At 42.5% G+C, this 11,821-nt stretch overlaps 1 long non-coding RNA gene and 1 pseudogene across 1 annotated transcript; both read right to left on the bottom strand.

The window, feature by feature from the left end:
• Window positions 1-388: 388 nt before the first annotated feature.
• Window positions 389-5,119, bottom strand: LOC125932565 (uncharacterized). Its single transcript, XR_007460670.1, has 2 exons — window positions 4,810-5,119; window positions 389-1,124 (listed from the first exon to the last, which is right to left on the bottom strand). It is a non-coding gene; the product is annotated as an uncharacterized LOC125932565 (long non-coding RNA).
• On the bottom strand, window positions 1,435-2,151 carry LOC125932564 (60S ribosomal protein L27-like; annotated as a pseudogene).
• Window positions 5,120-11,821: the final 6,702 nt, after the last annotated feature.

Here is an 11,821-nt window from a genome sequence, read left to right as displayed (position 1 = left end):
ATAAAATTATGTTTAACTCAATTAAAAAGTTCTTACTCCATATGCAGCCATTTTCTTAACTGTTATTGTCATAATGCCCCAACATTAAAGGTGTCCTATGGTTATTTTTACATATAGAATAGCTGGACTGGGTGAAATTAAAAAAAAAAAAATTACTATTGCAGGCTAGCTTGTACCCAGGACTGATAAAAATCACTTAGGGAGAACCCTTGGGAAAATCAAACTTAGGATTTTCTCAGATGCTTGAGAAGCAAACTATCTTTGATTTGACTTAAAAATTCCTAAAATTAAAAAAAAAAAAAAAAAAGTGGTGGCCGGGGGCCTGCCTGGGTGGCTCAGTCAGTTAAGCATCTGACTTTTGATCTCAGCTCAGGTTGTGATGTCACGGTTCGTGGGTTCGGGCCCCGTGTCGGGCTCTGCGTTGATGGTGCAGAGCCTGCTTGGGATTCTCTCTCTCCTTCTCTCTCTGCCCCTCCCCCCACTTGAGCGCCCTCTCTCTAAATAAATAAATAAATAAATAAACAAACAAACTAAAAATATTAACAAAAAAATTTCCTATGGGGTTGGAGCTGAGTTACCAAGGCCATTAGGAAAAAAATGAACTTTAAAAATGGAAGGTACAATATTATTCTATGTAAACATATCTTACAGAAACTGATTTGCAAATACACAATAAATGATAAATTTGGTCAATAACTCTAATGCACGTTTTAAAGTGAAAGAACTATCATTTCCTTTCCCTTCTCCTTTTGCTTAAAAATACTGTCTTTTAGAATTCACTGAGAGCAAGTGATTACACAGTAGACACATTATATGTATTCACAGGTAAATTCTGAAAAAAAACATATTTCTTGGTTGCTTAAAATTTGTGTTTCCTATAAATCTCCTCTCTTACAATAATTTTTAAAAAGCGGATTGACAAGCCAAATATGTTTTTGAATGTTTGAGCGGGCCTGTGTGAATTTTTTTTCCTCTGCCATCTTCAGTGACTGTCACAGGAAACAGATGCAAATAGCATCTGTTTCCGTGACAGATGCCACCGTGGTGTTGGCATCCTTGAAATGTCCACAGGGTCTGTCCGGACAGTGATTAGCATTCCATGGGCCCATCCACGCTGTTGAGCTCTGCGGTAATAGAAATATTGCTAAATACCCCAGTGTTTTTATCATTATCCATTGTATCTACGGGACTAAACTGCAAAAAACACGCTCATCACATACCCCTCAAAATTACATTCAAGCATTCCCCAGATACCTTTACCCTAACTATTTGTAGCTAATTAGCAAATTATAAAAATTCAGGAGAGATAGCTAAAAATGTATATATCCTTAAGGATATTTTTCTTTCTTTTCTCTTCTTTTGTTTTCTTTTCTCGTTTTTTTTTTTTTTTCTCTTCTATTCCCTTCCCTTTTCCTTTTTTTTTTTTTTTTTGGTATTCTTAATGATCAAAACAAAAGAGTCTAAAACCGCAGCTTCTGGAACCATCTGTCCTTGATGGTCTCGCATCTGTCCTTGAACTTGACCTTGGCCTCTCCTCAGGCCGTGTGTTTAAGAACAGAGTCTCTGTTCTGTCCAAGGGGATATACACAGAGCACCTTGTGGGCATGAAGTGACTGTAGTTATAAACTGTCACAAAAGACTTGATCTTTGACCTCTTGGCCATTTTCTTCTGGCCCAGGGCAGCTGTCACCTTGCAGGGAGAGTGGTTAATTCCAGCCACCAGAGCATGGCTGTAGGGACGGTCTGAGGTGCCATTATCAATGTTCATCACGATGTTTTCTGCAGCCGGAGTGGCATCTGGCCAGGACCAGGACCGCCTTCTTAGGCTTCCTGAACTTGCCCATCTCAACTGCAGAAAGTTAGGGATATTTTTCTTGTATCTTCATCCTCTAGTTGTGTTTATTATCAATAACAGTGTGACTAATATTCATTGACTATCTTGTATGTTAAGTTCTACACTAAACACTTCACTTATATTACCCCATTACTTCCTGACAACAAATAAGCAAAGCTAAGGTGGTTATCCCCACATTAAAAGTAAGGAAACTGACGCTTTAAAAGGTATAATCCTGGGGACAAATTCTCAGAGCTGGAGCCAGGATGCTGGTCCTAGTCTGACGTCAGGATGTGACTGCAGCGGGTACAATAATCACCCCGCAAAGATGCCTACATCCTAAGATCTGGAACCTACGTATATGGGAGATGGCATGGCAACGGGAATTGTCAGTGGAATTAAGGTTGGCAATCAGCTGACCTTAAAATAGGGAGATCATCCCGGACTACCAGAGTGATCCTGAAAAGGTATATTCAGAACAGGAAGTCAGAGTGACACTCTGTGGGAAGAACCCAACCTTCCCCTGTGGGCTGTGTAGGTGGGGGATGAGGGCATACACCAGAGAGAGGTGTGGCCTCTAGAAGATGGAAAAGGCAAGGCAACAGCGTCTCCCTGAGATCCTCCAGAAATTAATGCACCCCGCCAAACTTCATTTCAGCCCAATGAGACCCATGTCACTGTTCCGGTCTACAGGATGTAAGATTTTTTAAAAACTGTGTTAAGCCACTAAGTTTGTGGTAATTTGCCACAGTGGCAACAGGAAAGCACTATACGGACCCAGGTGTTTCTTCATCAGAACCCTCACTGTGAACATCCACACGTTTCTGTCAGTGACCATCTCCCTGGTGAGAAGAGGGTTATCTGTAAAGACTAAATAAGTTCTTGAGAGATAAAAGAAAAGGATGGAGGAGAGCTTTGACAATGATTCCACTTCTCCTAAGCTAATGAATGTGCATACATTTTACAGAGGATACAAGTCATTTTTTTTGGGGGGGATACAAGTCATTTCTACACGTCCTTTGTGGTCACCTCACACACAAAAAAATCTCTTTATATAAAATCAAATGGGTTATTCAGTCATTGATCTAGTCAATTAGTTATAAAACTGTCTTGTTCTAAAAACAATACATATTTAAGCACAAAACCCAGCAAGGAAAACAAAATTTCAAAGTCAGGGAGAGATCAAGGGGAGCTAAGAATTCAAAATTAAGGAGTCTGTGGTGAAGTTAGTATGTAAAGTGCATAAATCATTAAAAAGAAAAACAATCACAAATCTTAAAAGGGGAAGAACTCCTTAAGTTTCTTGTAAGAAATGCACCTTATATATAGGGACAATAAAAGGTTAAAAATAAATAAATTATACTCCAGTCAGGATACAGAAAATCTCAAGAGACCACCGCACCACACCAACAAAGGGGGAAAGCTAGACAGCCTGAAAATTCATAATTTTGGGGACCTCACCAGAAGTGTGATGATGCAATGGATGTGAAAAAAACTAAATTTCAAAAAAGGATGAGCACTTCTTGAGAGAAGCGAGTTCCACATGGGATGGCACAAGATTAGGAAGGCAAATACACAATAGGGGCTGGGTGAGAAGAAATGCTTTCCGTTGTAGCAAGGTTTTAATGTGACATGAGTGAGCCTGGAGGATGAAAATCCAGAGAAGCCAAACATCTGATTTGAATGCACTTACTAATTCCTTCTCAAAAGCCACTTATCCCTGCAAAGTGATGTGATGAAGGCTGGGGGAAGAGCAAAAGGCCTGAGAAAGATATCCGCACAAGATGGAGGGTCGTCTTTGTCCTTTTGAGCCGCTATGACAAATGCCACACACTGAGTGGCTTATAAATGACAGAAATGCATTCCTTACAGTTGTGGAGGCCAGAAGTAGAAGATCAGTGTGCTGGCGTGGATGAAGGAGGTCACAGACTTTCCATTATACCTCAGATGGAGGAAGGAGATGGGATCTCACTGGGGTCTCTTTTACGGTGATGGTAGCCTCATCATTGAGGGCTCAGCCCTCAGGACCTCATCTCATACCAAAGTCCCCACCTCTGAATGTAATCACTTTGGGCAATGGATTTTTAATATAAGAATTTTGGAGGGATACAAGCATTTAGACCACAGCAAGGGTGTTGAGGTTCTCGGTATAATGGTATCCTAAAGGTTGGGTTTAGGATGGGACAGGGAGAGAAATATCAACTAAGAGCTCAAGGCTCTCATTGAGCCAATGGTGGCATACTGACTAGGGACCTTCACCAGCTATAGAAGCAGGACACAAAGGTCTGGGACCAAGTCATCAAATTGGAAAGAATTTTTTTTACTGAGAACAGAAAGAAGGAGGCTTCACTGGAGAAAAAGCGACTCCCTCCCAGCTACCCAAAATCTGGACTAAAAAGTAGAGATCGCACTCTGACATCTCCCTGATGATCAGGTACAAAACGTTACCAAAGACAGAGTATTATCTACCCTTGAAACATTTGAAAATGGTGGTGCGTGAAAGATGCAACAGAGCCTAAGTCCACTAAACAGTGCTATCGATGGACTCAGCCCAACCCGGATCCCAGTGGCCTGACAGGAGTAATTCCCCATGCCATTGAGTCTGCAAATATTATTTAGTATGCTTTCTACTGTCTTCTTATACATGCCCAGGACACATTTACAAAATATAACATATTTGTAAACAATGAGAAAATATATGATCGGGGGGAAAAAGTAGCCAATAGAAGCAGATTCACAAAATACCCAGCTATTGGATTCTACACAAGGCCTTACAATAGCTATTATAAATATGTAGAAGGGATTAGTAGAAAAGGAGACAAAATGTGTGGACATCTGAGGAATTTACTAGAGTGTTGCAAACTTTAAAACAAATTAACTGGACATTCTAGAGCTAAAAGATAAAATATCAAAAATGAATATACCATTCAATGAGTTTAGGTATGGACTAGACTTAGCTGCAGAAATTAGGGTACCTTAGGGGTGCCTGGGTATCTCCGTTGGTTGAGAATTTGAGTCTTGATTTCAGCTCTGGTCATGATCCCAGGTGATGGCATTGAGCTTCGCTTGGAGTCTGCTTAAGATTCTCTCTCTCTCTCTCTCTCTCTCTGCTCCTCTTCCCCACTCATGCTCGCTCTCTCTCTCTAAAAAATAAAAAATTTAAAAAAAGAAAGAAATTAAGGTACCTTGAGGACTGGTCCATAATAAACAAACCATAAAAAAATAAAATTATGTCTGAGACATATGGGGTAACATCAAAATGAAAAACAGAAGTCTATATTTTTGAAGGACTAAAGGTAGAGAATATGGAGGAGACATATTATAAAAGATAATGCATATGAGTTTTCCAAGATTGATGACACCCAGCAATCTCCAACTAGCATAAATGCAAAGAAAACCACACTGAGATACCTCACCAGTCACACCGCAGACAAAGATAGAGGAAAGCAACAATAAAAGGAACCCTCGTGCACTGTTGGTGGGAATGTAAAGTGGTGTAGCCACTGTGGGAAACAGTACAGAGGTTCCTCAAAAAATCAAAAATAGAACTACCATTTGCTGCAGTGATTCACTACTGGGTATTTACCCAAGACGATGAAAACACAAATTCAAAAATATATGCACCCCTATGTTTATTGTAGCATTTTTGCATTATTTATAATAGCCAAGTTATAGAAGCAACCCAAGTGTCCACTGACAGATGAATGGATAAAACGATGTGGCACACACACACACACACACACACACACACGACTATGACACAGCCATGAAAAAAGGATGAGACTATCCCATTTACAATAACGTGGATGGACCTGGAGGCCATTATGCTAGGTGAAATAAGAATGAGAATGACAAATACCATAGGATTTCGTTCACCTGTGGAATCTAAACACAAAACAAATGAATAAACAAATGCACAGAAAGCAGAATGAGACCTATTAATACAGAGAACAAACTGATGGTTGTCCGAGGTTAGGAGGGTCAGGGGTGGGACAAATGGGTGAAAGAGAGGGAGACACGGGCTTCCAGTTGTCGAATGGGTAAGTCACAGGAATAAAGGCCACAGCATAAGGAATGCAGCCAGTGGTACTGCAACAGTGATGTGTGATGGCAGATAGTAGCCATCCCCGCAGCGAACACAGCATCATGTATAAACTTGTCCAATCACTACATCGTACCCCTGAAACTCATCTAATGGTGTGCATCAACTATACTCAAAAATTTTTTAAGCTCACTTATTTATTTTGAGAGAGAGAGAGAGAGAGAGAGAGCACAAGCGAGGGAGGGGCAGAGAGAGAGGGAGAGACAGAATCCCAAGCAGCCTCCACATGATCAGCACGGAGTTTGATGCGGGGCTCGAACTAATGACCTGTGGGATCATGACCTGAGCCGGAACCAAGAGTTGCATGCTTAACCGACTGAGCCACTCAGGGGCCCCATACTCAAAAAAATGTTTTTAAACAAAGAAAAGCAAAAACAAACACACAAAAAGACTGACATCAACAACAATTAAAAGCACCTGGAGAGATCAAAAAGAATGAAATCTTGCCATCTGCAACTATGTGGATGGAACTGGAGGGTATTATGCTAAGTGAAATTAGCCAGTCAGAGAAAGACAAATATCATGTGACTTCACTCATATGTGGAATTTAAGACACAAAACAGATGAACACTGGGGAAGGGAAACAAAGATAATATAAAAACAGAGAAGGAGACAAACCTCAAGAGACTCTTAAATACAGAGAACAAACTGAGGGCTGCCGGAGGGGAGCTGGTGGGGGAATGGGCTAAATGGCTGATGGGGATTAAACAGGGCTCTTGTTGGGATGAGCGCTGGGTGTCATATATGAGAGATATATCACTAAATTCTATTCCTGAAATCCTCACTACGCCATATGTTAACTAACTTGGATTTACATTAAAAAAATAGAAATAAAAAATAGAAGGGACTAGAGAAAATTGAAAAAAGATACATTGTGCTCACAGGATTAACAATAAAATTACAGCTGACTTCTCACCAGAAAATATAGAAGACAGAAGATAATGGAATTATATATTTAAAGTGCTGATTAAAAATGTCCACTAGAATTCTGTATTTTTCAAAAAATATCCTTTAACAATGAATACAAATTAAGACACTTCAGACAGAGACAAGCTTCAGGAAGATGTACCCAGCAGACTCGAACTAGGGGAAATATCGACGTGGTAATTATTGATGATACCAATGGATACGCAACAATGCAGGGAAAAATGAGACTACTGGAAAGGGTTAATTACATATTTGCTTCCCATCTCCTTAAAATACATGGAGAACTTAATGAAACATTAACAAGTTTTTGTGAATTTATAAAAGATGGAGATGAGAAATATAGGAGATAAGAAATCGAGGCAGGAGTAAGTTGAATTTTACTGCCACAGGGTTTTCAAATTATTATCATTATTATTATTGTTATCATTAAGGCTTTATTTAGAGCAATGTAATGTTGACAGCCAAATTTAGAAGAGGGTACCAAGATACCCATGTGTCCACCATGACCACACATACAGTCTCCCCCTTTATCAACTCTGCCTAGCAGAGACGTGTATTTGTTATGACTGGCACATCTCAGTCACACACAGCCCACTGTATACATTACAGCTCACTCTTGGGGTCACCCATTCCCGGGGTGCAGACAGACGTATAATGACATGTATCCATCGTTATGGCATCAGAGAGTATATTTGCACCACTCTGAACATCTCCTCCTCTGTGGGCCGACAGGATTACTTCGAGAACTTGGGTTGTGCTGGGCTGGAGGCAGTTACAAGGTCGTTGCCGGGTCTTCAGTGGGAGCTTCGGTGAGCGGGCTTCTTACCAGGCACTCAGGGGGACACGGGTGCTCTCTAGTCCCGGGATGAATGAGACCGTCTCCACTGCCTCGCTTAGTGGGGTGCCCCTGGGACTACAGTCCCAGTCAGGGTGCAGTGGGAGCCTCGGCCAGCAGGCCTTTGGGTGTGTGGATGTGTGTGAGGTCTGCTGGGTCCCTGGAGGGCTGCTCTTTGGCCACTGGATGGGTCCCTGGGTGGGCGGGGCTGCCCTGGACTGTGTCTGAGAGGGGCTGGAGCTGAGGGTGGGGCCCTTCAGAATCCCTGGGGCAATGACGGGCACATCTCCTGCTGGGCCCTGGGTCTTCAGGATTGTGGCCCGACTACAGTGGTGAGAAGGCCGGGGCTGCATGTGGCATCCTTTTGGGATCGCCAGTGGTGCACATGCGAGTGTCTCCTGCAAGGTCCCCGTGCCATCAAGGCTGTAAGCTCACTGTGGCTGGGACAGCCAAACCCAGTTACAGGGCCCTTTCCGAAAGTACAGCTTGGCCGAGTTTGGTGGGTTCACCTCCAGGGCTCCCAGACTACACCAGGAGGACCAGAGCAGCCGTACGGTCACTGGAGGGTCCACGGTCAGTGTCCACACACCTATCGCCCCATGCGTGGATGGGCGTGACTCCTCCGGGTCCCTTGGCATATTGACAGAACCAAGGTCAAATGGGGCATAGCCCGGTCCTCAGGGTGGGAGCTGGTTCCGGTCTCCAGGGGGCAAGTCAGCCACCTGAGCGAGAGCTTGACTCCTCAAAATGGCTCTTGTTGGCCGGGGACCGTACTGAGGGGTCACATCCTCCTGGCCCCCAGGGCTCCCGTGCAGCACTGTTGTTCTGGACAGATGCCACGGTATCGTGGCTGACAGGGGAACATGAGCACGGGACCACTGGCCCGTCTTGCTGATGTCACTCCTTTCCACGTGTGCGTGACAGCGCGTGCCGGCCTCTCAGAGTGTGACAGGAACCAGCACCTGTGTCTTCCAAGTGGAAAGTCAATTTCTGATGTAATCCTAAAGCACTTAAACGGTATCTCACCTCAGCCCTGGGGGCTTATTTTGGTACTTCTTGGTCTTATAATTCTGTGTGTCAGCATGTAACATTAGACAGCTACACTCCTCAAACAATACTAATTTATTTGCTCACTCATTGAGTTGCTCTTAAAATATTTATCGATATCTTCTGTATCCCTGCCCTCATCCATCCCTCAGGCTTGTTGCCACAAAGGGAAGGCACTTCTGAACCACTTGGGCAGGCAAAGTCGTTGAAGAGGAGGAAAAAAGGAATGCCATTTGCCTAGTGCAGTGAGCTATCCCGCAATATTATAACATATTCAATATTTAACGACCTGCAACTCAAGACGAGTAAGATAAATACGAGTGCTATGATTTAAGTGCAAATTAAGCTCTCAGAAGTGTTAAAATATAGGCTTTGTATGTAATTAATGAAGCAACGAGAGTGTAAATATTATGTAGTAATTAGATTTGTCAGTGGTAAAACTGAGGTAACCCGTGATTTATGTTCCTGCATCAGGAACAAATTTTAAAACAAATATAATAAACAGCGATTACCGTTTTGTGATTGTAAATAAAGTCATATATTTAAGACTTGAAGCCTCACTTACCATGTTCCTAAAAAAACATTACAAACCTTGAATCTCTCAGGAGTACTTCAGTCTGAATTATTAGAACTTTCCAGGGTAAGAACATTCCCCACTTACCTCAGGTTTAATTGTCCCAGGACCTACTTTCTGCTTTATGTACAACTTACATGGGGACACACTATTGACTCATTGATAAGCTTATAAAATATAATTTTGACAAAACAGGGCATATTATGATTATGTGATTTTAAAAAGGTCAATTCCTTTTAAATTATAATAAAGCAATCGATAAACTGAACATCAAAATCTGTAAAGAGTAGCTTCTGTGCTCTTTCTAGTGAATGGCCCATTCCTAACTAAAAGAAGTAGGAGGAGTGTTATTTTCGATTAGAAGTTCGGGATTTCCTGCTTTTCTTCTGGTTATATTAGGAACCGGATAGGAGCAGATGTACGGGAATAAACACAGCAGAGCTTCAATCTGTTCTGTCCACATGTCATTTACAGCCTCTCCCTGTGTGCACGGGGTCCCCAGGTCACCCTGAGTCTGGGGTCTCTAGCATGTTCTCCATCACTTGCTCTCGCGGCTCTCTCCGCTGAAACAGCCCCCCCCCCCCTTCCTTCTTGGGTTTGCTGGTCTACCTTCTCCTCACCCTCCGGCCTCACCTAGGATGATGCCCTCCCCAGGGAGTGTGCACCTGCTGTCCTCGGGGCTCCCCCTGCATCTGTGCACAGTGGGTGCTACAGTCAGAATCAGGATGGACGGGTAAGCGTAGTAGCTGGAGTTAGGGTTTGGTCTGCACTACCAGGTGGTTTCAATTATCTGGCCCTGGGCACATACTGGGCACCCAATGTACACTGATGGGACATCTGGATAACTGAACCTATGGTTACATTCCCACTACGGACCTTTGGTTTGCTTCTTAAAAGTCAGCTGCCCCGTTTTGTGCCACAGTTCTCCAGATACTTTATGAAACATCCCTTGCTCTGATTTGTTAGTTTTTCTGGGGCTTTCTTGGGTCCTTAATATTTGAGAGACTCTAAAGGGATCCATTAACCTGATTCTTAGAAAATGTCCATACCCAATATTTGCAGACTTTTTTTTTTTTTGCAAAATGAGGTTCTGCCCTTAATCATTATTTGTAGGTAACAGCGTAAGTCCTTGTATTACCATTTATTCACCTTCAAAGGATCACTGATATCGTTGAAATAAATAGAATTTAAAGCTTGAAATGAGAATACGATGGCAGTAAAGAATTGATAGGGAACACTGAAAGCCATAATCAGCACTTGGTGATACAATTACATAATAGCCTGAAATGTGGTTACAAAATTGTAATATTCAAAAGAGAATCCGTTAGTCAGTTGCAAGAGAGGTCCTTCCTGGTGATGTTGGTGAAAACGGAGCTCTCTGCCATGGCCTGGGCCCACGCTTTCTGTTAAATGTTCGCTAAAATACTAAATGAAATGATAAGTCTGAAAAGTAGCTGTCTTCGTTATCTGTTGCTGTACCTCCCCAAACGGAGTGGCTTAAAAACAACCACGGGGGACTCTGTCCACCTTACCGCCTCGGGGGAGACCGAGTTCCCCTCACTCCTGGGAGGATCAGCCCCTTGGTGCTTCACCAGCCGCCACTGACTTTTGGGACCTGAATATGCATACCGTATTTCTAAGAGTATAGAGTAGACTTCAGTAAGCTTATTTGTATAGTAAGTTTGGCTTATATCACTGCATTTCAGTATTTTAATAAACTGCAAACTCTTTTCAGTGAAAGTAAATACTTTCATTAAAAATACAAAGGAACAATGACTACTGTATGACTTACATGTTTTGCGTTTCATCTGAGGCTCAGGGTTAGAGCCACCTGGAGGAAGAAACCACAACAACAAAGCGAACTTGGCCTTCCGGGCTTTTCACACCAGGCACCACCTCAGATCATGTTTAGAAAGGTAGCCTGGTCAGTCTCTGTTGCAATTAAAATGCTGCATTTGGGACGCAAATGAAAGGCAAAGGTGAAATTGTAATAAATATTTTGAGAAGAGATCGTAGAGAAAGCACGTGGATTATGCTAAACAAGAAGAAAGGACCGTCCCGGAGAAGGAACCATCAGCGAGGGTCTCTTGAGAGATGAAAATAAATAATATCTATGGTTGGGTTTAGAGCCTAAAACATGAAGTGGGGACCTAGAAGTCTGAAATACATTCTTCAAGCTTCTAGAAGGCATGTGGTCAGTTATAGGAAATAAGCAGGCTGGCCCTTGATACTTACCAGTAATTGACGTTTGGTCAAATAGTAGTGAAGAAACTTGGTAGAGTATGTGAAAAATAAAGATCACTTTATCAAACTGCTATCCCCTAGATTTATAGGTTCAAGTGCTTTGCAAGACAGACAAAGAATGGAGACTAATCACCAAACCTGAAGCAGAGGGTCCAACGTGGTCAGACAAGGATCGCAGTGTAGGACACGAGGGATTGCCGCCTCGTACCTGCTCCGTCAATTTTTCCACAGTGCACTTTCTAGGTCACACATGGAAGA

The sequence above is a fragment of the Panthera uncia genome, chromosome D2 (genome assembly GCF_023721935.1).
Source record: "Panthera uncia isolate 11264 chromosome D2, Puncia_PCG_1.0, whole genome shotgun sequence".
NCBI lineage: Eukaryota > Metazoa > Chordata > Mammalia > Carnivora > Felidae > Panthera > Panthera uncia.
This window is presented reverse-complemented; position numbering and strand designations above follow the sequence as displayed.